General features: G+C 38.3%; 1 protein-coding gene across 3 annotated transcripts in view; it reads right to left on the bottom strand.

The window, feature by feature from the left end:
• ift80 (intraflagellar transport 80 homolog (Chlamydomonas)) overlaps positions 1 to 26,996 on the bottom strand; it is a 233,645-nt gene that overhangs the window by 201,120 nt on the left and 5,529 nt on the right. Inside the window, exon 1 of one of the 3 annotated variants that reach the window (XM_059947185.1) lies at positions 4,746 to 4,876. The exons of the other annotated variants lie outside the window; for them this stretch is intronic. The gene's annotated coding sequence lies outside the window, so the exon portion shown is untranslated. Of the gene's footprint in view, positions 1 to 4,745; positions 4,877 to 26,996 lie in introns of those variants that run through there. 3 annotated transcript variants of the gene reach the window in all.

Genomic DNA, 26,996 nt, shown 5'->3' with positions numbered 1-26,996 from the left:
CTTTTGAGATTAGTGAGATTTGATCACACAAAATCATTACTTGCCAAAGGCACAATTGCTATTTACTAACTGTTACACAGAAAACCAATGAATGTATTCCTTTTAAATTATTCCATTATTTAACTTGTCAATAGTACAAAAATAATGTCCAAGTTAGATTTTCCACCCATTTTCAATATGACTGAGATTTGTCAAATTCCAGCAGATTACTAAAAAGGTTTATGAATACTGAGCTAACGCAAAGCAAACTGTATTGAATAACTAAATAATGTCAATATGACAGTTTAATATTGGATTCACAAATAATGTACATAGCTGTAATTTAAGTGAGGTGCTCAGAAAGCATCATTAAGGACAGAACGAGTGCTTTAAAATGCCATCTGAATTCTCAGATCAGGTTACAGCTCTCAAGTCCTTCTTTGGTAACTATGATATTGTATAATTATAATGTTTAAAATTTTAAGTGAAGGTTTATTGTTTATGTAGAAACTCTAGGGTTTCTTGCAGTTTTTGAAAGTCTTCCAGAACAGAGTGACACTGCTAAGTAATTGTATATTTCTTTCTGCCATACTTTTGGATTTAAACATGCACAAAAAGCAATTTACTGTAACTCCACATAAAACATGTCAAAACAACTCCCCCCTCCCTTCCCACTAAAAATTGTCTATGGTGTGTAACAAATTACATGACTTGATTGTAAAGAAGCTAGCAACTGGAAGTACCACTTCATTCAACAGTAGTATTACTGAAAACAAAAATCTACAAAATTGGCAATTCTAAACATTGCTTAAAAAGTCAATCATTTGATTCAAATGTTAATGAAATTGTAACTTAAAGTTTAATGGTAATTCTATTTTTTTATCCCTGTGTTTTATTTCCCACTCGGATTTATAACCACCATATATGTGACTTATTCTATTTAACCTGTGCATGAAATACCTGCACACAGACAATACACCAGCCTGGTTATTAATTTCTCTGATCTTTAATATATCATCAAGAACAGAACCAAAATACAGTGAACTTCAGTGCAATTGCCCACCTCTCATATGATTAGCCGATATTTATCCTGGTTATTCTCCAACTCACAAATTATTTACTTAGACCATCAAAAAACAAATACCAGCCTTCTCCATATTAATGCATTGAAAAGTAAACATATAACGTGCCAGTAAATCAGAAGGTATACTCTCCCATATCTATCAAAGCTATCAAAACCTTTAACAATATTCATATGACCTCTTTTTTGGTCACTTCTGAGCATTCCTTTTTTTTAAAAAAGGAGAGACTTGTGTTACCTCATACTTCTCACATCACTCTTAAAAATCTATTTTTGTTTTAAATACATGGCAATCTCTTTATACACCAAGTGGCAATTTTATTAAGTTCAGGAGTACAGGTATACCTAATAAATTGGCCACAGGAGTGGAACCTAGGGCGGTTGTCTGCTGCTGTAGCCCATCCACTTCAAGGATCAACATCTTATGCTTAAACCAGTTTGGACATTTTCTTCTGACCTTTCTCATTAACCATGTGTTTTTGCCCACAGAACTGCTTCTCACTGGATAGCTTTGTGTTTTGCACCATTTCTGTAAACTCTAGAGAATGTGCAAGTGCCATTACAAAGAGAGCACACAGTGACCTTAGGAGATTGCAAAGATTCATCATATCATCCAAAACTTTGACAAACTTCTGTAGATATGGGGTGGAGAGTATATTGACTGGTTGCATCATGGCCCGGTATGGAAACACCAATGTCCTTGCATGGAAAAGCCTAATCACTGGTAAAGCCCTCTCCACCATTGAGTACGTCTACACAGAGCACTGTTGCAGGAAAGCAATATCCATCAATGACCCCCGCTATCCAGGCCATGCTGTCTTCTTCCTTCTGCTACCATCAGGAAAGTGGCACAGGAGTCTCAAGACTCACACCACCAGGTTCAGGAACGGTTATCACCCCTCAACCATCAGGCTCTTGAACCAGAGGGAATAATTGCACTTGCCCATCACTGAACTGTTCCCACAAACTATGGACTCACTTTCAAAGACTCATCTCATTTTTTAAATATTTATTGCTTATTTCTTATTATTTCTTTATTTCCTTTTGTTTGTATTTGCACAGTTTGTTTCTTTTTAACATTGGCAGTTTGTCTGTCCTGTTGGGAGTGGTCTTCCATTGATTCAAATGTATTTCTTATATCTACTGTGATTGCCTGCAAGAAAATGAATCTGGTAGCAAATGCATACTTTGATAATAAATTTACTTTGAACTTTGTTGTGTGCAAAAAAATCTCACGTGCTCATCAGTTTCTGAGAGACTCAAATCACCTCATTTGGCATCAACAATCCACAGTCAAAGTCTTTTAGATCACATTTCTTGCTCATTCTGATGTTTGGTCTGAAAAACAACTGAACCTCTTAAGCAGAAGAAATTCCGCAGATGTAGGATATCCAGAGCACCAAACACAAAATGCTCAGAGGATCTCAGCAGGTCAGACAACCTGAAAATGAATAAGCAGTCAACATTTCAGACCCTTCTTCAGGACTGGAAAGGAAGGGGCAAGATGCCAGAATAAAAAGGTGGGGGGGGTGGGAAGGAGGTGAAGCTGGAAGGTTTTAAATGAAGTTAAGTGGGTGGGAATTAATTTGATAGATGATGCCTAACTGAACCTCTTGACCACATCTGCAAGCTTTTATACATTGAGACACTGCCACATGATTGACTGATTATATATTTGCATTAATGAGGCGTACAGGTGTACCGCTGGTGAACTACTCAAAATATAATCTAAGAAGCTTCACTACTTCACTACTTTTTTGACTTTATTCTTATAGGAATAAATCCTCGCATTTAGATAGCTTTACAATGATCTTATAAAACTGTGCAATTATTTGTATTGCTGGATCCCTTCACTTCATCATCCATTTTAATTCTGACTTTCCAAATACCATTGGCCTGTTTATTTTAATCAAAATGAAGTACCCTACAATTCAGAATCAGAATTATGATTCTGATTCTGTAATGTTTAGTTTGTTGTTCTGCAGCAGCAATGCAAAGACACAATTACTAAAAAGTACAAAAATAAATAAATAGTGCAGAAAAGGGAATTATGAGGTAATGTCCACGGATCATTCAGAAATCTGATAAAAAGAGGGAAAGCTATCTTTCCTGAATTTCTGAACGAGTCTTCAGGCTCCTTAACATCCTATAAAATGGTAGTAATGAGAAGAAAATACTGCAATGTACTGTATCTTCCAATTATATACTCATAATTAAGTTCATTAATAGTTATAGTCCTTTTCAATGACATAGTAATTTGGATACATCTACAAAATATTGATATGTTTGTTTTGAGACCAAAATATACATCAATAATATAAATTATGACAGTGGTGTTGGTAATGATCCAGTGGGATACCAAGTCCCACAGTCAGCAGCTTTGAAGAGACAGTCTTCGTTCCTTCACCTACTTAGTTGGTTGAAAGATAGTGAGCCAGATTATCCTACCTTTGGTTTTTGGCTGAAACCGCACATTAGAACTGAGCAAAGGTGGGGTGGGGGTGAATAAGAGAGAAGGTGGCCAGTATAAAGGAGAAAGAACATGGTTGAAGAGCTGTAAGCAGTATAAACTAGAGGGGAACATTGAAAGAGGATCTCACAGATCTCCTTTTGGAGTTATTGGGTAAGGATGTGCCTGACTCTACATTCTCTAAACTAATTCCTTCCTCTCTTTTGTGGTCTCCAAAAGAAAATCCTGACATTTCCAGAAATTCATATAGTGCATACTCAGGAAACCCACATCTACTTCCTCTTTCTTGCCCCTTCAAAGAATTCAAAAAAGATCAATTATGAATTTTGTAATATGCACCAACTATATTCATTGATATATCTTGATATAATTTTCTAATTTTTTCATTTAGCCGGAAGTCTATTATTTACGCCATCAGGAGTTTTGCAATATCTTGCCTTACTGCTCCTCTTCTGTAGTTTATACTACTTCCCGCTCTTCAAATTTGTTCTTTTTCTTCTTCTCTTTACACTGGCCATCTTCCCCTTCCATTCAGTCCTCATGCAGCTTCAACCAAAAACAGCAACAATTTCTTTCCCCTAACAGATGCTGCTTAACCCAGAGTTCCTCCTGCAGATTGTTTGTTGTTCCAAATTCCAACATCTGTAATCTCTCGGTGTCTCTTATTTATCAATGTTGGGCTTTCACTGCTTTCTTCTTAAAGTATGACATTAGCCATATTCTACTTCACTGCAATTGTCAGGCATTTTGGTTGGAGGCAGTGTGCAGAACCACTCAGAAACTGATATTTCAAAGTAGAAGTTCAAAATTAGAATAATATGAAATCCTCAAAAACTGTTCACTGCAGGGAACTAAATTAAAATTTTAAAATGGTAAGTTTACACAACTATTTTACCATAGAAAAGCATAGATTCTGCAATAGAATCACAGAATCATAAAAATAACAGCACAAAACGGAGGCACTTCATCCATCCTAACATCTTGCAGTGTCAAATCCACATGTCTGCAGCTCACAGATTTCAGAATACACATCCAAACACTTTTTTTTATAATGCATGTCCAGTTCCTACTTTTCTGGATAGTTAATTCCAGTACTTCCCATTCTCTAAGTGAAAAAAATCTCCCATCTCTCCTGCAATCCTATTACTTTAATTCTACACCCCCTGATTTTAACCTCTGCGAATGGAAATGGGTCTCTCATGTTTATCTACTCACCTGATAATATTATGTCACAATTCAGCCTCTTCTATTTCTTCCTTTTATTTTTTTTAATTTAGAGACACAAGATGACAGGCCCTTCCTGCCCAATGAGCACACACCACCCAAGATGCTAAAGATGGCTCCGACTGCAATGGAAAGCAAGAAGAGATTTTTTGAGGATCATAACAAGGCAGGAATATTAGAGATCTGTTGAAAAGGTGGGGTTTGTTGCTTTAAGTCAGCATGGATGAGTTGAGCCAAAAAGCTGTTTCTGTACTGCATGACTCTGAATTGAAGACAAAAATATCTACCATTTATATCCAAAAAGATGGGGGAAATTATCATGGTGACTGCATGCCAATCAATAACAACCCTACAACACGGTTTCAGGAGATGCTCAGGGCACTATCCTGGTACAACTCGACCAATGGCTTTCCCCAAGTCCCATCACCAAAATTGGAATGATCACGGACTGCTCAGTTCTATTCAGCTCAGGATTAAGCAGCTCATCTCAAAGTGAAACAAGGACTCAGTCATAGTCAGGCATGACCTAATTAAATGACAAACAATATTCACACTACCATGCCAGACAATGATCATTTTCAACAAGAGACAATCTTAGCAACTCTGCTTGACATTCAATGCGTAACCATCACTGCATCCTCTGCCAGAAACATTCACAATGTGTTTACCTACCCCAAACAAATGCATGCTACAAGAGTAGTTGAGAAGCTGGGAATAATATAGCAAACGACTTACTTTCTAATTTACAAAGACTCTTAAACATTGTATGGAAATATGGTGTATTAGGGTGCCAATTTCATCATCTTCAACATTCATTCTTTCTGTAAAGAGAACTGAATGAGAATAGCATGTTCTGTAAAGTTCCTTCCAGTCACATGCTATCTTAAGATGAAAGAAGCTATTCATGCTAAGTCATAGACCATTGAAATAAAATCCTAAAACTCTTTATTAGAAAGACTACAGTAGATCAAGATGGTAATGTCAGCATTTAACTCCCATTTCCTAAATACCCTAACTGCTAAGCTCAGATATCCAACATGACAACGTGACAAACTTCTAAAGATGTGTAGTGGAAAGTGTATTAACTGGCTACATTACAGCCTGGTATGGGATCACCAATGCCTTTGAGCAGAAAATTCTACAACAGGTAGTGGATTCGGCCCAGTACATCACACGTAAAGCCCTCCCAACCACTGAACACATCTACATGAAACGATGTCATAGAAAAGCAGCATCCAAAGATCCTCACCTCCCAGGCCATGCTCTTTTCTCGTTGCTGCTGCAAGGTAGAAGATACAAGTGCCTCAGGACTCACAGCACAAGTTCAATAACAGTTATTACCCCTCAACATCAGGTTCTTGAACAAAAGAGAATAACTACGCTCAACAATTGAGATGTTCCCACAACTAATGGTCTCACTTTAAGAACTATCTTGTTATTTCATGTTCTCATTATTTATTGCTATTTATTTATATTTACAAAATTTGTTGTCTTTTATGCTCTTACTCTTTCATTGATCCTGTTTACAGTTACTGCTCTATAGGTTTGATAAGTATGCCCGCAGGAAAAAGAATCTCAGAGTTGTATATAGGGACCTGTACATACTCTGATAATTTTTTGTTAAAACTTTACTTTCTTTGCTTCAATGTTCCTTATCTACATAGCCAAGTTACACAAGAAATTTAGTGCACAACCAATAAATGTTTGTTTCAGCATAAAATCAAAGGTGATCGAATACTGCACAGAACATAACTTTGATATGTATTGAAATAGACATGGGCTAAACAGGGTAAAATTTCCAAATCTGCATACAAGATGAGATTCGTAAAAGTGATGGACAACAAGAAGAATAGTAAAAGGATGCCAAGATTAGCAGATAAGTGGCAAATGAAATTTAACACCAGTAAGCCTGAAAGAGTATGTGGTAGTAAAAGAACAAGGAGAAATCTCATACTTACAAAAATAGACTGGAACAGAGCGACCTGGGTGAAAATGTGCATACATCTTTGAAAGCAGCAAGGCACATTAAGAGAATATTAGATCCTGGAAGTCATAAATAAAAGCTTGAAGTACAAAAGAAGAGGGTAGAAACATTATTAAACATTCATTAGGCAGGTGTTTTGTTTAAATGCCTTGGACCCATACTATTAATCAAGGGGTCCATGGACTCCAGGTTGGGAATTCCTACATTAGGCCAATTCGCAGTACCACATCTTATTGTGGTTACCACACTTTTAGGAAAAGATGGCAAGATCCAAAAATGGGTGCGAAAAAGGACTTACTGCAACAGCTCTGGCAGTAAAGGATTTCAACTTTAAGGATAGATTGGAGGATCTGGGATATTCTTTGGGGCAAAGGTGGTTGCACAACACTTGGAGGTGCACTGGATCACGAATGGTTTGGGTTGGACAAATAGAGGGAAACTCTTCCCATCAGAACGAGAAGGCACACATTTTAACTTTTAGGCAAAAGATACAAGGGGAAGGAGAGGAAAAACAGTTGTTGTGTCTTAGAACCCAAAATGCTCCAATGCTGGTGGAAACAAAGCAGTTAGGACCTTCAATGGATAACTGGACAGGCATACAAGAGAATAGTTTCAGGCAGTGAAAAGAAAGCAGCATAACTGGGCTGATAGATTTCTTAACCAGGTGCTAACAAATCCTTGGTTCAAATGACCTGCTCTGTACCATATGATCCTTTGACTCAATAATTACATGAAACCATAGAAAGCAGGTTCACTTGTAACTTGAAGATACAAATGTACTAAACTTCCCTACTATTATAAAACCTGCATAGGGACATGGAACAAAATCCCACATCTCTTTTCAAACCTTGTGCCCTCACACATTTCTTCTTCACCTGTCTTTATACTGTCACCAATTTGACCAGTTGCTTCATCCAAATCATTAATACCAATTGTAAATAGTTGCAGTATCAAAATAAAAGCTGGTGGCCTACCACTAGCTATGTTGAGCCAACATGAAAGTAAACCCTTTATCCCTGTATTCATTATTTGTGGGACCACTATCCATTCATATTTTATCAAGCCAAATGTCTTAAAACTTGACCTGTGAAATAACACTTTGTGTCTCCATATGAAATTTATTTTGGAAACCCATATCTACTGCATTCACTGTTTTTTTTCCATCCACGATACACTTTACATCCACAAAAAAATTTGCAAAACACAGTTTCACCTTCATAAAACTGATTCAGCTTAATAAAATTCCTAAATGTGCTGTTATTACTTCCTTTAATAATGGAACACTTTCTAAATGCCAAATATTGAACTTCATAGACATTTTTCCTTGGCATTTTTCCTCTCCCGTTATTTGTGAATAAGGTCTTTGCATTTGCAACTTTTCAGTCTGCTGAGGCATTTCTAAAATCTATTTTTCTCCCCCCAAGAGCACAGGTAGCAGGCCATCAGATACATAGATAACATTAATCTCACTAATTTTCCTGGTACTTTTATTCAAATGATATTTATTGCTTTAAATTACTCCCTTTTGTATCTGGAATTTCCACCATCACTGGAACACTCATGTTACTTCAATCATAAAGACAGAATAAAATATTTGTTCAACTGCTTGATTTCCTTTTTTATCCCTTTTATTAATTCTCCAGTTGCACCTCTCAGGATGAGGTTTAACCAAGCTGCTCCCTTCTATTTTATATACTGATGATTCCAATACACCCCACAGATAATAGTGCATTAGAATTATTGGTATATACAATCATCAGGTACAACAGATTAATAAGAGGTAGGTAGTATACATATGAAAAGTGCTACATAATGACCATTTCCAATAATAAGAACTTAACCTTCTCCCATAACATTCCATGATCATAAATGAATCTACTATTATGCTTACTATAATTCAACAAGCCAGTTTAAATACTGACTGATAAAATTAAAATGTTTCTTTCCTAAGTCATTTCTAATTTAAATACATTCTATTAATTTGCACAAAGAATGCTGGTCCCATTTCTGATCTTCATCAGCTGAAATTTTTCAGACAATTCCCATTTGTCACTGACATATATTTTTGAATAGCCCAGACCTGCAACTTTTGAACAGCTACATTAACCACATTTATATTTTTTCTCTCTAGTATATTTTGCAATGAACAACTCATCTCTTATCAACAATGCAATTACAATGCACACGTCAGCAGTGTAGATAATAGTTATCCACCTTCCCTGGATCAGTACAGTTCCAATAGAGACAGCTCAAATATTGGGGTGCAACTTGTCAATATTCCCAAACCCATTACTTTTATATTCAAGGAAGACCAGGGAGGCAGAGGCATACAAACAACACAACATGCTCACCTCAGTTGGAAATATATTCCTCCATCACTGGTAGGTCAAAATCTGGGAATACTTATCCAATCACCAGGAGTACTTACGTGACATACTACAATGATTCAAGAAATACATCAATGCCATTTTTTCCAAAAGCAGTTAGAGACAAACAATAAATGCAGGCCCTGCCAAAGTCCTATATATCTCATAATGATTGGGGGGGGGGGGGAGAGGAGGTGCATTTTGCCAGTTGAATACTAAAACTAAACTCATAATACAGATTATTAAAGCATTTGTCAATACATATCATTTCTATGTACTTTAATATTCAGAATTTCTTTATCTTTCATATTCAAATCCAGTCATACATTATTTAAAATACTTCCAGACATAATGGTTTAACTGTTTTTCTTTTAAAGTCAACAGTGCCTCCTTCAGCAATTGAGAGTATTAAAGCTACAATTCCCCTCATGAAATATGTTCCTCGCCAGTTATCCTCTTTTTTTTGATTCCATGTTTTCCTATTGGAAATACTGGATAATTTGGTAAACTGTTTATATATTGACCAACAAAGTTAAATGTCTCTTTCCTATGTCATTTCTAATTTAAATTGATTCTAAATGTTTTACACTAAAATGCTGGCCCCATTTCTGATTTTTAGCTGCTGAAATTTCTCAAACAATTCCCATTTGTCACTGACCTACATTTTCAATTAGCCCTTATTTTGTATCTTTTGGATAGCAACACAAACCATATTTTACACCGTTCTCCCTGGCATACATTCACCTCAAAGGCAATCCAGTTGCTAGTATTATCCTACTGTAAGTATACAATTGCATCTTTTTTTTTTAATTAGCTTTGTTCAAAAAGCTTCCAATTCTTTAAGCTATTTTAATTTCTCTTCTAAAAGTTGTGTGAGATTTTACATTGGATCTCCTTCAGAAATGAATAATAGAATATCTCTATCCTATAATGCATTTAGAAACATAAATGGTCTGAAAAACTGAACTAGTTTGCAATTTGGACCACAAAAGTGATATACAACTCAGAATCTAAAATAACAAGACTGAAAGATAAATACATGCCAAAAAAAAAATAGGAGTACTAACAAAAAGAAGAGGATTTGTGATTAATCCCAGAAGGCAATAATTTGCAATTGTACATTATATAAATCTCTCCAGGGACCTATGTAGATATGGCGCCATCTGGTGGATTTTTAACAAGAAATAGAAATTAAAGAATTTCTGTTGTAACCCCAACCTATCCTCAGTAAATATTGAGGTCAATGAGTCGTTAGCAGCTGGCTTGTGACACAGACTGCTAGAGAACGATGATCCACGGAGCAGCCAAGAATTTTGAGGAATCCAGAAGAGTGAATGCTGAAGAGGAAGACATAGGAAGGATCCTACTACCCAAGTGACCACATTCCAGCTATTCCCATGTCCCTACTGCTCCAGAGCCTGCAGATCCAGAATTGGCGTCTACAGTCACCAACGATTGTGCCATCGATTGTGAGGAATCTTCTTCCCTCCCGATCTTTGCGAGCGAAAAACCAGCTATCATCGCCCCCAGTATCTCTGCAATTCATAAAAATGAAGTACAGTACTTTTGAACTGCACTGCAAGAATTTCAATGCTCTTCAAGTCTAGGCACTGGTATCTCCTGTGCCAGTGGTAGAGATATAAAACGTTGAAGTTTGTGACAAGTTGAAAAAAATCTATAACTGGGTAAAACCAAGTAAATTGGTTAAGGGACCACACTCAAGAATGACTATACTTCTTTGCCTGCATTAATAACAGCAGACCAGTCAAACATGCCCAGCAGTTCAGGCTGTGTTAATGTCGAGAGCCAATGTCACAAATGGATGGCTTACAAAAATAGCTAGATCAGAAACATAGTAGGCAAGTTACCTCAAGATGTTAAATTTGATAGTGAATCCAATACGAAGGTGTATCTCATTTCATTGAAACCTATCGAATATTCGGAAGCCTGTATGGTGTTAACATGGAGTAGATGTTTACTGTTGTAGGGGGGTCTTGGGCACAGCCTCAGAATAAAAGGGTGTCCTTTAGAATAGAGATGAGGAGGCTTTTTTTTTATCCAGAGGGTGATCAATCTGTGGATTCGTTACCACCAATGGCTGTGGAAGCCAAGTTATTGGATATATTAAAAGTGGGGGTTAGTAGGTTCTTGATTAGTAAGGTTATGGAGAGAAGGCAAGAGAATAGGGTTGAGAGGGATAATAAATCAGCCATGATGGAATGACAGAGCAAACCTGATGGCCTAATTCTGCTCTTCTGGATTTGGTTTAATCCAGAAGGCTGCATGCAGACTTGCCTCAATTTTGGTCTACATCAGAATTAGCAGGTTCTGCTGCAGGTCATTCATTTGTGAGAATTGCTCAGATCCCCCCCCCCCCCTCACCCACCGCCACCCCTGTAAGTACAGTATGACTTATTGGGTTTGTCCCTGTAAGCATAGACCAAAGCTAAATTATCTTCTAACTGCCCTCACTAACCGATTTGACTTGGCCTCATCACACCACATACTTTTGTTCTCTCCATTCCTCACACTACCTCCACACACCTAAAATATTTTTTTAATTCTAAGTCCCTATTTCCCCAATTCTAAAGGAGGATCTAAAACATTACTAGTTTTCTCTTTCCACAGATGCTATGTCTGCTCCTGAATATCTCTTCCGGTAAGATAGTGGCACACTCAGATGCAGCAGCCTCTACAGAACCAATCTGTTAATTAACTTTTTTTAAAAAAGATCTTTTTTAAAAATGATCTCAAGACACTGCTGGACATTCAGAACTTCAAGCACTGCAGGTCTACCTGATCAGGGCTTATTGGTGGAGGAGCTAGACTTGGTGCAGACCAAGTTGCTGCCTGCTACAGAAAGGCATCAGAGTCAGTGTGTGAAAGCACTGACAGGAGAAGTAACGCTGGAGACAGCATGGCGTGGTGTCCATACTGGCATCAGTATTGCCCTCTAATGTTTACTCAGTGGACTGCATTCTCTGCAGACTGCTGCAGGCTTGTTCCTGATGACAACACCCATGTCCTCAGGAACTTGGCATACAGTATATACTTTCTGTGACTGTATGTTTACCACTATCTTATACGCGATATATCTGCCTTATGCTGTGAATGACTGTTGAGGTCCTTCCCCCTCCCCCCACCTGTGTCTTCCCCTTCCTTTTAAGTCCTAAAGAAGGGTCTCGGCCTGTAATGTCGAATGTTTCCTGACCTTCTGAGTTTCTCCAGCATTTTGTGTGTGGTTCCATCATTTTCTGTTTCTATTTCAGATTTTTAGCAACAGCAATTTTTATTTTCAGTATTGCCAGACTTCGTTTGGAGTTCAATGATGGAATTGCCCAGTTTTCCACCACAGAAAATACCTTTCAGATCTGATGCTTGATCATATCACTGGCAGCAATGCTGATGATCACTTGAAGCAATGTTGATAGTACAAATATATATAATATATATATATTACTGGGTCTTCATTAGCAAATTGTTTAAGGTGAACGTTAAGCATTACGAACAACCACAAAATTTTCAGACTGCAGTGGAAAGTTGTAGGTTTTAAAAACAAGGAGTAACCAGAATTATTCATTCCAAAATCAATGATTTGGTTTCACCAAGTACACAACTCCCAACTGCTGACATAGTCCAAACAAAAGTAAGTGCCAATTTTTCAAAGGCAAGGTGAAAAGAGACTTGGATAGACATCCAGGGAACACTTGACCAAATGCTATTCTGAAGACCCTTAATTTAACAGGTCAGATAAGATCAAGGGGAAATCTCTTCAGTCACAGTAGTCACATTTGCCACAAAAGAAGTGCACTAAAGGCGATTCAACCTTACTCATTAGAAGTTCAACAAAGCAATTCAAAATTCAAAATAAATTTATTATCAAAGTACATATATGTTACCATATACAACCCTTCTGGGCATACTCAATATATCCATTAATCATAATAGAATCAATGAAAGACCACAAGATGGAAAACTAGTGTGCAAAAGACAACTGTGCAAATACAAAAAGAAAGAAAAAAAATAAGATTAGTAAATGAATAAGCAATGAATATCATGTTGGCATGTGGCCAAATGGTTAAGGTGTTGGTTTAGTGATCTGAAGGTCGCTAATTTGAGCCTCAGCTAAGGCAGCATGTGGAGTCCTTAAGCACATTGCTCTGCGACGACACCTGTGCCAAGCTGTATCGGCCCTTGCTCTTCCCTTGGATAACATCGGTGGCATGGAGAGGGGAGACTTGTAACATGGGCAACAGCCGATCTCCCATACAACCCTGCCCAGGCCTGCGCCCTGGAAACTTTCCAAGACGCAAATCCATGGTCTCTCAAGGCTAACAGATGCCTATGAATATCGAGAACATCAGATGAAGAGTCCTTAAAGGTGAGTCTATAGGTTCCGAGAACATTTCAATGATAGGGCAATCCAAGTTGAGTGAAGTTATCCCCTCTGGTTCAAGAGCCTGATGATTGAGAGGAAATAAGTGTTTCTGAACCTGTTAGCTCAAGTCCTGGGGCGCCTGTACTTTCTTTTTTATGGCAGTAAGATGTTCTCTTTTAAGATGGTGCTATTGAAGATGAGCAACAACTTACTGGCAGTTCTCAAAGGAAGAAATACAACAAAATACTTAATAAAAACACATTTTCTGTAAAAAAAAATTATGGTAACCACAAACAATGAAGAGTTGAGTGGAGGAGACACTAATTTGATGGTCAAGGTATGTGGGTCTGATGCAAAGTCGAAGCAAGCTTGAGATGGAGTTGAGACATGCGAAGTGGAGGAATTTTGGAGCCTAGATGAAGAATGAGGTTTGATCAATCTAAGCACCTGCCCGATTAAGAAAGGTCAGGTATGGACTAGAACATGGTGGCGGGGTCCAGGCCCAGAGGTATTGATGCTAAGTCTTAGAGCGAAGAATGACCCAACGTTTGGACAATTTAAATGCCTTGACCAAATGGATTGAAAAGACAGGGTGTTGGGATAGGAGACAAGTGGTCAGGCCAGTTCTGCTCAGAGCAGAACAAATGTTTATTCCTTTCTTCACTGCACTAAGGCGGAGGCTGTGGGTCAACTCCAGACTTCTAGACAGAGGCTAGAACTGAGACAAAAGCTGTGGAAATGCTTCATATCTCTGGACTCACTTTCATTCTGACTGCTGTTGCCTGCTTTTATTGTTTGCACAATTTATGTTTTATGCTTCCTCTGCACATCGGGTGTTTGCTGGGGTTTTTTTTAAATTGGGTTCTTTTGGCTTTCTTGTTTTGTGGCTGCCTGTAAAGAGACAAATCTCAAGTTTGTATAGGTACACATATTTTGATAATCTATGTACTTTGAACAGCAGTGAGAAGAGAGCATGTTCCTGCATGGTGCAGGTTCCAGATGATGAATGCTGCTTGCTTACAACAACAGTTTACGTAAATGATGGTTCTAGATACTTTCAGAGTTAATCAATAGTAGCCCTTCCATTAAGGTCAGAAGTGGAGCTATTCACAGATGATTGAACTCAGCTGCACTTGCAATTTCTCTAATAGAGATTTTGAGCAAGCCACCCTAAGTGCTGGAGATCAGAAATAAAAACTTAACACTGCAGGCCTTTAGCAGGTAAGAAAAGATCTATTGTTCTGGAGATGCTCCACAGTAAGCTGTACCCTAAATTGTCTGTCAGCACATTATGAACTTCCTGACAGGAAGGAAGCAGTATGCAAGGCTGGGCTCCTACTTGTCTAATCCTATGACAATAAGCACAGGCTCTCCTCAGGGCTGTGTTCTTTCACCCCTCCTGCTCTGACTTGAGGCAAATAACTGTACCTACACAAATAAATCCGTTAAAATCCTAAAGTTCGCAGCTGACTCGAGTGTAATTGCTCTCATCTCTCATAGAGATGTGACCTGCTATCAAAGAGAGATGGATTGTCTTGCAGCATGGTATGTTTGTAACAACTTGGAGCTTAATGCAATCAAGATAATAGAAATGAAAATTTGACCTCTACCGATATCCCCCTACCTACCCACCTCCCCCGGAAATCAATGGTCGTATTGTGTCTGCAGTCAAGTCTTTCAAATTCCTGGGACTACCGTTACTAATACCTTGAAGGGGGACAAGCATGTTATGCTCATCACTGAGAAAACCTAGTAGAGATTGGTCTTCCTACACCATCTTAAGAAACTTAACATCTCAAGGCGTATTCTGAAGAATTTTTAAATCAGCCATCGTTGAGAGTGGTATGACCACCTCTATCACCATTTGGTTTTCTGCCATCTCCTCCTTCTCCAAGTCCAGATTACAGCAAGTGGTCCACTCAGGAGAGAAGATCATTGGCTCTCAGTTACCAACTTTATAAGACCTGTTCATCACCAGAGTGAAGAGCTTAAAAAAAACAATTACTGCTGACTCCACCCACCCTAGCAGTCACCTATTCAGGAAGATGATGTAATTCTATCACCCAGAACTACAAGTCATCTCCAAAAACTTTCCTGTAGCTATATAGCTTTTCATCAAAACTCACTCAAGTGTAATACCCTAACTGTACCTGTACAAATTCCATTAAATGGTCTTTCCCACTCTTCTTGTTCTGTTGATAATGGAGTCGGTTCATATGTATTTAAGTTGATTATAGACATTTTCACATGTGACCGTCCTTCTAATCATTAATTACTCATGGATATTTGCACTATCGTCATGTAAAATAGTTAGTTGTTATTGTGTAACACACACAAAATGTCTGGAGGAACTCAGCAGGCTAGGCAGCATCTACGGAAATAAAAGTACAGTCAATGTTTCGGGCCAAGCCCCTTCAGCAGGACTGAAACATTGACTTTACTTTTTTCCATAGATGCTGCCAGGCCTGCTGAGTTCCTCCAGCATTGTGTGTGTGTGTGTGTTGGTTGGATTTCCAGCATCTGCAGATTTTTTCTTAGTTTTTACTGTGTTGTCTGTTATGTTATTGTCCTGTGTTTTATGCTTGGCACTGAACCACAATCATTTCTGGTATGTTTCACATACTGGCAATAAAGTGATTCTGAGAGGAAATGTAAACTTCTCCATCAGATGATATTTTAATTATTAATCAATTCTGATGAAAGTTGAACAACATGAAATATTTTCTTGACTCTGTACAAATGCTGCTTGACTTTAGATTTTCTCAGCATTGCATTCTCCAAAAATAAATCAAAGCAATTAAACTTCTCATTCAGCAAGACCAACAATGTCCCACAAAATGTTAAGTGACAACTTGCAAGTCAATAATCTAATAACTGCCCTTTACATTTAGTAGTGCCACTGCCTCCGCCACTATCAAAATTCTGGAAGTCACCACTGACAAGAAATTTCTCAAATACATTAAGTACTACTATATTAGCTCAAGGCTGGAAATCATTTTTATAGCAAGCACCTTACCCCTTGCCTCACACAATGATTTGAGTGTCAAAGGTCCGCTATCAATCATCATTATGTTGAAACACTATAAAATTAAAATTTTAATCAGACAAATCAGTCTCTTTTAATCAGGTTCTCATTCACTAAGCTGAACATTCACACCCTGTACCATTAATATATCATGACTCCATTTTATCCTATCCACCAAGAATTCCTCAACTTCTCCCCAAACTCATAGCATACATCACCTAAAAAGTGCAAGGAATAATCTTTAAAGATCCTGTCAAAGCCATATACCAATCTGACTTCAATGAAAACTGACCTTCGACTACTGTCACTCTTAAAACACTGGAAGATCCTATCTAAAAGTAATGCAAGAACATTATTAAGATACAAACAGCTTTGATTAAGACCACCAGCATTTTAAGTGAGACTAGGGACATGTAATAGATCACCACCTTTCCCAACAAATGCGAAGAAAATGCTTTATATTTTTAAAAAGCACCTTTGGCATAGATTAAAATAATCCCTTAATCAAGATTACCTTTCAGTTTTTCTTTGTTAACTTTTAGTCTATTTTCAAAGTAGCATTATTGTTACTACCTTTCTGAACCTGGGGTTTACCCCAATGAGTCATGCAATGCACATTTCTTTCTATATTGAAAAACCATTGTATTGATTTATTGTACCTGATTGGAAAACTGAACAACTTTATACATGTTGTTTAACTCTTGTAATCATTAGTATTTCAAAAACTAAGCATGTCCCGATTACCTCATCCTCATACTTTCTCTCATGAACTTTCATATCCCATCTCACACTAATTCACCAAGAGATAAAATTTGAAACTCTGATCAGCATATTTAAACCTTGTATAAATTGCATCCGAAACCTCTAAAATCCAAGTGTCAGTCTTGATCAGAATGACACCAGTATTTAGTCAATTCTTCTCTTCCCATAATCAGCAACCATACTTTGGTCCCAGTGTCCAAGATTATCTCATTGAAACCACTCTCCATCTGCCACTTCCTTAAAATTCACCTTTGAATAGCCTCTTGATGAATTTTTCAAATATTATTTTAATTCAGCATTGTATTTTGGCTCCCTTTACCATGGATATTTTTTTCATCTGAAAAATGTGCTTAATTAATACAAATGATTTTATTTTGCTTTTAAACCATGATATTACCTGTATTATTTATCCTTCACTTTTTAATGTAATTGAAAATAAAACCAGAAATGCCATTCATTCACAATGTTTTGTTTATTTTTATGTATCATGTTTCTTAACTAGATTTATTTGGTGCATCAAAGTTAGCTACTTTAACATTGGTCAACAGTTCAAGTGCACTAAACAAAGGTTAACCACTTCCCATTGGCAGGCAAGGTGCTAAATATGTGTTCACATTCATCAACTGCCAAATGAAAAGTGGCAACAGAGGCCCAACATTAGATTACTGTTTTCAAAAAACAAAGTATATAAAGTGTGATGACACTCTGGAAAGATTAACAAAGAGAGATGGAATCAGCTGAAGAAATACTAGCAAAAAAAAGTTGGAAAACTGAAAAAAGAAAATATGGCCTTTGCTATAATTTTATTTGGACTCATCATTTTCCATATTATTCAATGCCACTGGTTGACAATAAACACAGAAACATAGAAACCTTCAGCACAATACAGGCCTTCGGCCCACAAAGCTATGCCAAGCATCTCCTTAACTTAGAAATTACCTAGGGTTACCCATTGCCCTCTATTTTTCTAAGCTCCATGTACCTATCCAGGAGTCCCTTAAAAGACCCTATCCTGTCCGCCTCCACCACCGTTGCTGGCAGCCCATTCCACAGACTTACCACTCTCTGCATTAAAAAAAAACTTACCCCTGACATCTCCTCTGTACCTACTTCCAAGCACCTTAAAACTGTGCCCTCTCATGCTAGACATTTCAGCCCTGGGTAAAAGCCTCTGACTATCCACACGATCAATGCCTCTCATCATCTTATACACCTCTTTAATAAAAATCATTCTGTCTTCACCTATTGCTGCCTTAGAAACATCAGCTAAAAATAATCTTCATCATTCTGGGATACAACTTTTGGGATACCTATTTTATTATGTTTCCCCTCTCGCTATGAAAGGGGACACCTCTTTTTCCCTTAATTAGGGAGCAAGAAAGAGCCTATGGCATGTCGAATTGTCAGGTGAACATTTAGATTTTGTTGTACTGTACATCGCAGACTATTGGGGGCTATGCTATTGCTGCTTGGTGGTCAGAGGGTGCTGACGTTCTTTTGTGGAAGTGGGGAGGGGTGGGGGGTGGGTCATTGTTTTGCTGCTGCTTTTGTGTGGGAGGGGGCTTTGGGGTTCTAACTTTTTAACTCACTCATTCTTTGGGCAATTCTTCTGCTTTCATTGCTGTCTGCAAAGAAAAAGAATTTCAGGATGTATATTCAATACATTTCTGTGATATTAAATGGATTGACCGAGTTTTCCAAAATCCAAATAGTAATCCAAATACAAATTCAGTGAGAATTAGAGATGGCTCCAGTTAGAATTACACCATGCATTTTTAGACTTTTTAGATTTTGAATAATAGCAAGGAAATGAAACCATCATGTGTCAAAAACTAATTTTTGATACATGATATCACGGAAAACTACACAACTGAAAGAGTTCTGGTTAAAATGCCAGTGAATTTACCTCGTATTCAAAGAAAAAAAATTATAAAAAGCAAATAGCTAAAATCCACTCTATTCTTTATATAACATCAGAAATGCAAATATCCAGCCTACACTTGATTTACCCAATTGTAATTTTTAAGTCTTAGTTGTCTCTTAATATTTTCACTTTGCTGGAAAGAGGAAGGAAACAAGAAATCAAGTAGAAATCAAATTCTTCTGTAATGACTTTAGAATAATTGCTACTAAATTGATAATGTACACAGTTTACAGTCAGTTTAACATGTCTTATAGTTAATGTACTTACTGGAACATTTTGAAAAATCACAAATATCTGAGCTGCAAAAGGGATGCAAATCGTGGTGCTGCACCTAATTGCAAAGGACAAAATGGCCTGGGGTTGTTATCTCATAATAAGAATTAAATGCATCATCACTGGCACATAATGAAATTTAGCAGGCCAGGCAACATCCATGGAAAAAAGTTTCTTGGCCTGAAACATCAACTGTACTTTATTTTTCTCCATAGATGCTGCCTGGCCTGCTGAGTTCCTCCAGCATTTTGTGTGTGTGTTGTTTGGATTTCCAGCTTCTGCAGATTTTCTCCTGTACATCATAAAATTTATTGTTTTGCGGTAGCAGTACAGGCAAATACATGAAAATATTATAAATTACAATAAATATAAATATACATACACATACAATGGATTCTGGTTAATTGGTCCATCAGTTAATCAGGGCAGCCACTCATTCGAAATAATTCTCAATAAACAAAAATTAATTGAGAAAATTGCCAGGATCCCCTTTATTTGGGACATTGCCACTTCATTGGGACAGGAAACAGTTGCTGAACAGTTTCTAACTAGTTTCAGTCGTGTAAACTTATGTGGCCATTAAATACACCGTGCTAGAGCGATCAATTTTTAAATAGCGTCATTTGCACGTGTTTCTGTTCAAAAAGCTGTGATTTAGGTCATTGATAGTTGATGAGAAATAAGCAGTAAGAACATATAGAATTGTTTTGCACATTGTGATTTCAAGCATTCAGGCTTGGAGATGCCAGAAAGTTAGGAACTATGAAGAATTTGAAGGTATCGATAATCATCTTTAATGTTACAATGAAAATGAAGATTTGAAGGATGCAATCGTCAAAAGTGTTGTATGAAGACAGACTATTATCAGCACTAAGTTTGTTCATCTACAATCAAAAGAATATGGCAGCATGATGTTTGTCCGTCATATCCGATGATGACAGTAAAACCTGTGTGGGAGTGTTTTGAAAATGGAAAAGCCACTGCACTGGGACAGTTCCACTCTCCTGTGAAGTTCAGATCCAGTGGTACCTCTAGTTGTCACAAATTGGGTCTTCCTTAGCTGCAATGAATAACCATGACTTCTTCTGTGACTTATCATGCCTTCAACTGCCTTCTTAGCCATTTGATTTCACCTACCAAGTCCACCACATGCTAGGACTGACATGTCCCAATTTCACCAGAGTAAGAGGCCTGTTTGCCACCTCACCTGCTTTAGTCTGCCTGTCGAAGCAGTGTACCAGGTTGCGACTGCTGTCGTATACAGCTATCCGGAGCCGCGGATGAGAGCTCAGTGTCCGGTGTGGGCCAAAGGTCAGTGTGATGCCATAGAATGGATATGATAAACCCTTTTACCAGATGTACTACCCCCTCCCTAAGCACCCCATACATGTCAGCGTACACTATTAGGAACTAACACCGTTTTATAGTACTGTAGTAGTATTGGTAGTGTCCTAATTTGTTCTGCATTTTATTTAAACACATAATTTGTCACTCAGTTTGTTTGTCCTCCGTGTCAAGATCTTTGAGGACCTAACCTGGTCCCAACATATCAAAGCAGATATACAGGAGGCAAGACAGTGACTATACTTCATTAGGAGTTTGAAGAGATTTGGCATATCAACAAATACACTCAAAACTTCTATAAACGTACTGTGGAGATCATTCTGACAGGCTAAGGCTACATCACTGACTGGTATGGGGGGGGGGGGGGGTTGCGGCTACTGCATAGGATCGAAAGAAGCTGCAAAGGGTTGTAAATTTAGTCGGCTCCATTTTGGGTACTAGCCTACAAAGTACCCAGGACATCTTCAAGGAGTGATGTCTCAGAAAGGCAACATCCATTATTAAGGACCTCCAGCATCCAGAGCATGCCCTTTTCTCATTGTTACCATCAGGTAACAATTTCCAAGATGGCAGCGTGACACAGCTTGCAGCAGCCACTCCAGAACTGATTATCTGTTATTTGTGAAGTGGGGTGCCATATGCAATCATAATTGATTGAAAATGGACGTGGGAGCACGGAGGAACATCGGGAAATCTCCAGGAAGACCTTCTTCGTTGCTGCTGCTGCTGTGAGGTCTGGGACTCTGCTGGGAAGAACAGGCCCCCAGTCCTCAGGGTCGCGTTGACGATGGCTGTTGGTGGGGCTGTCTTAATACACTCAGCAGAGGATGGCTTGGAGAAGCTGTGCCGGAGGGGATGGTCGTCGGCTCGGAGGTTCGACAGACTCAGGTCGCTTTCATAGTGTGCTGCATCTGCAAGGCTGAGTCAGGCGGCGTCGTGGAAGTCCATAGTGGGGGTATTCCCTTCTGCCACCGGAGTGGGATGGTGAGTCTGTCGGGACCCTCGGGACTTGTGGAAACTGTGTGGTGATTTCTTTTGAACTTATAGTCCTTTAACATCTTTGGACTATTTTTACTGTGCCCATGGTCTGTTTTTTTTAATCAATTATGCAATGTGGTTTTGTGCAGGTCTTGTAGCTTTAGTTTTTGCTCTTGTTTGTCTGGTGGATTTGGAGCTCCTTTCCGGGGAAACGTGCTAAGACGGTAGCGCAATATTAATACGCAGCAGCCTCTCCAGACTCTGGATTGGGGATTGCCAAACATTATGTGGATTTTCTGGTGTAGTCTGTTTTGTCAAATGCTTTTGTGATATCATTCTGGAGGAACGTTGTCTCATTTTTTAACTGCATTGCATTTGTGGTTTCTAAATGACAATAAACTGAATCTGAATCTGAATCTGAAGGTAGGACGTACAGAAGCCTGAAGGCACACACTCAGAGATTCAGGAACAGCTTCTTCCCCTCTGCGGCCATCCAATTCCTAAATAGACAGTGAACCCCACCTCACTTTTTTAATATATATTATTTCTATGTTTTGCACGATTTTTAATCTATTTGATATACATATACCATAATTGATTTACTTATTTATTTACTATTTTTTCTCTGCTTCTATATTATGTATTGCATTGAACTGCTGTTGCTAAGTTAACAAATTTCATAACACATACTGGTGATAATAAACCTGATTTGGATTCTGATTCTTTTGTTAAATAGCTTTTTAACTATTTCCATGAAACTTCAGCTAATTGGGGCAGCGGCTTTATTGGGCCAAACCAGAATCCACTGAGTACAAATTAATTTGAATTAGTGCAAAGAAAGGACAAAAATAATGAGGTATGGCCATGGGTTGGTTCATTGTCCATTCATAAATCTGATGGCTGAGAAGCTGTCCCTAAAATGCTGAGTGTGTATTTTCAGGCTCTTTGATGGGCAGCACTGTTTTATACTTTTGCCTTCACACTGTGATAGTCCAAAAAAAAACCTCTCATTGAATTTGTGAATTACAGTCCTTAAAAGATGGAAATAAAATCAGAAGCACCTGAAATATTCAAGATAAACTGCAGAATTAATGTTTTGTATGATGATCTTTCATCCAAACTTGGGAAAAGTTACAATGAAAGCAAGAGGAGAGCAATAAAAGGTACACAAATCTAGTTTCAGACCCGAAAACATGGATTCTTAGGTTTGTTTCTCTCTCCACAGATGCTGCCCAACTCACATATTTCTAGACTTTTCTCATTTCTGATTTCCAGCATCTCTTCGTTTTACTTCATAAAAGAAATTGCTCTCTGCAAAATCTTATTCCTTAGATCTTATTCCAAATGAGGAAAATGATTTAAAAACACTTAAAAATTCCATGATACAGTTACATTTCTAGGCATTCAAAGAAAATCCCATATTATAAAGAACTTTACACATCCTCAATACGTTCCAAAGACCTGCACAGAAAATTAACTCGTTTTAGTTAGTGTCATTTCATAGAAAAATTATGCTCTACTTTTGAAAAATTCGGCAGTTATTAATGTTTAGCTGATTATAGTGCACACAATAATTCTTATATCATCAGACATGATTTTTTTTTTCTCAAAAGCATGTTCATCTGTTCTAAACTTTTCCTAATGCTGGAATGGTCAATCCTGGAACCTGTAGATCTTTTTGTTTAATGTGAATTTCTAGAAATGATGCAAGCTAATCTTGAAAATGAAGGTAAGATTAAAGTGAATTACATGACAAGATCACAACGTTATCAAATAATAGAAAACCATTAGATTTCTGGGTTTACAAAGGGCAGTTGAAGGGCTGAAAAAGTTAGACCTGAAAAATCGCTTTTATTTGTTTAAGCACAAAAGAATCATAGAATTGTTATAGTGCAAGATGTAGGGTCTTGGTCTCAGCCCGAAACGTTGAATGCTCCTTTCCACGGATGCTGCCCAACCTGCTGAGTTCCTCCAGCTTGTTCGTAAGGGTCTTGGTCTGTTGAGACCACAAGGACTCCAGTTAGAACAATTCTATTTCCATATTCCAAATCCATTCTCTGCATTTTCAGACTGGAGTCACAGTTGGGCATTTAACAGTTGAGGCGGGGCTTGCATATTATCACGTTATACAAAATGAAAAAAATTAGGATATACGAAAAACATATCCAGATGAGCTCAATGCTTTTTATGCATGATTTGAAAGAAGAATATGACATTCCTACACAAGCTCCCACAGCTCAAATGACCTGTAATCTCAGTCCCAAGGCTAACATCAGGGCATCCTTCAAAAAGGTGAACCCACAAAAACCATCGGGCCTGACATCATAGCTACCCAAGATTTGTGCAGACCAACTAGGGGTATTCAAGAACATCCCTAACCACTCGTTTCTGCAGTCTGAGTTTCCACTTGCTTTAAAAGGGTACCCATAGATGTCAAAGAACAGAATGTTGCTGTTTCAATAACTACAATCCAACACACTAACATCCACCGTAATGAAATGCTTCAAATCAGCTTCAGAAGTGATGTGCATCTCCTTCAGTTTACCTATTGCCACAACAAGCCAAAGGCAACTGCTATTTTATTCACCCTCCACCCAATCCAGATCATATGCACAACAGTAATGCATACATTTGTCTGTTGTTCAACTACAGTTTGACGTTCAAACCATCATCTCCTTCAAACTTACAACTAAGTTCCAATACCTGGATCTCTGTCCCTCACTAGCTTACTCTGCAACTGGATCCTCAATCAACAGATAGCAACAAAATCTCCTCTTCACTCATTAACACAGGTGCACCTCAGAGTCGTGTGGTTAGCCCACTGCTTTATTCTCTTTGCACTCAGACTGTATGGCTAGGCTCAAATGCTCTCTATTAACTCACCAATTGTAGCACTGCTGGTAGACGAATCATGGGTGATGGGTGATGACAAATCAGTATACACAATTAAGTTAGGGCATCTGGTTGGGTTAAAGTTAAAGTCTGTCCCGAGCCATATAGGCTCATCAGGCCAGTGCTTATTTCCGGTTTCCGTGGCGTGAAGCGACTGAGAGTATGAGACTCTCCCCCGGATAGGAAGCCAGTCTATCGCGAGGTTAACCCCCAGCATTTTTGCCAGTACCCATTTTCAGCTGGGTGGACTGGAGCAATGTGTAGTTAAGTGCCTTGCTCAAGGACACTCACATTATCCTGGCTGGGGCTCAAACTCACGATCTTCAGATTGTTAGTCCAACACCTTGGCCACGTGCCACACAATCTGGTTCAGTGGTTGAGTGGTGCCACAATAATAATCTTGCGCTTAACGTCAACAAATCCAAAGATTCATTTGCTGACTTCAGAAGGAGACAATATACCAGTTTTCATTGGTGGGTCAGATTTGGAGAGTATGCAACATCAAATTCCTAGGTGTTCGCGTATCAGATTATCTGAACTGGGCCCAGCAGTGTTAAAATCATGGAGAAGACACACTACCACCTCTACTTTCTTGAATACATAAGGCGATACAGCACGTCACAAAGTACTCTTAACTTCTAAAGATGTACTGTGACCTTGTATGCCAATTCCAATGCACAGGAACACAAGGAACAGCAGGCGGGCTGAGGACACAGCCCTATCAAGGACACAACCCTCCCCAGCAGTGACATCATCTAGAAGAGTCAGTGCTTCAAGCAGACAGCATCTATCATCAAGGATTCTATCCACGTCATGTACTTTTCTAGCTGCTCCTGTGAAATGAAAGTATAGAAGGTTAAAGTCTCCCACTGCCAGGTTCAGGATCAGCCATTTTTGTCACAAACATCAGGTTCTTGAACATACAGTAACACTACGATCAACTTGGCTTTTATACAAAAAACAGAAAAAAAATTTATATCACCGATACAGATTCAGTATTGTCAGTCGATACCTTGAATAGATCCGGTTACCAACCAACCACACACAGAAACTCCATAATCCTAAACCTTTCATTATAGTAGTAACAACAGGACCACTGAATCATCGAAACTTGCATTTTCATCTGCACCTCTGAGTTTTATGTGTGAATGCATACTCTTAATATCTTTGAAGACAGGCCAAAGTAATCATTGCTGAAAAGTGTAGTCTCAGACTGACATACAGAACAGATTCCAATACTAAATTCCAAAGAAACCAGGTCCATTAAATCAATTTGATACACTAACTTACACTTTAGTTTGCACTCCAGTACAAAATTAAGAAACATATGCAATTGTGTACTGCTTACTGTGGGGAGGTGGTGTGGGGTGTCAATGTATTTGAAAATATTGTCTGGTCCTACTATATTAAAAGAAGGGGCTTTGCATCCTTTACGTCTAAATTCTTCCAGGTTTACCCTGTTTTACTTCTATATGTGTAAATATAGCAATACACAAAATTACAATCAATTCAAGTATGAAATTTTCAAGTAAAGCCAGTAGCAATATTTCTGTGGGTCACATCCAAGGTGTGCAAACAAGTCTCATAAAATGCTTCACATTTTTGTTCCTGAATACACCATATCCTCGTTATATGCGCCTTCAGACTATGTGGATTCACAGTTATGCAAGGAACCTATTTCTACCAACGTCTCCTTATATGCGTCCAAAACTCACAGTTTTGTGAGGAGCACTGCTTTCCTGCCAATACAAGTCACGTGTGCACGCCTCAGTCTCACTCCCGCCAGTCTCACATTGGTTTTGGCAAGGAGTGGATGTGCGATCTTGCGCTCTTAAACTTTTGTTGGTTTTACCTACAGTACAGTGATTTTGTGCTTGAAATATTTAACTATGCCTCCTAAGCTTCGGATGTCATGTCCTGGGCCATCAGTCAAGTGGCAGAGAACCACTTTAACACTTGAAAAAAAGTTGGAAATTATAAACAGCGTGGCATCAGCTGAAGGTAACACAGCACTGGGATGTTACTGCCGGGAACAGAATCTTGCCTTTAAAGTTTTTTGTTGCTTGACAATGCGCCAGCCCATCCTAAACATTTGAACAGCATTCCTCCTAATGTAACAACACACACAAAATGCTGGTGGAATGCAGCAGGCCAGCATTTTGTGTATGTTCAAGTCAAGTCAAGTCACTTTTATTGTCATTTCGACCATAACTGCTGGTACAGTACATAGTAAAAATGAGACAACGTTCTTCAGGACCATGGTGTTACATGACACAGTACAAAATCTAGACTGAACTACATAAAAAAAAAACAACT

Source organism: Hypanus sabinus, chromosome 2, assembly GCF_030144855.1.
Source record: "Hypanus sabinus isolate sHypSab1 chromosome 2, sHypSab1.hap1, whole genome shotgun sequence".
NCBI lineage: Eukaryota > Metazoa > Chordata > Chondrichthyes > Myliobatiformes > Dasyatidae > Hypanus > Hypanus sabinus.
This window is presented reverse-complemented; position numbering and strand designations above follow the sequence as displayed.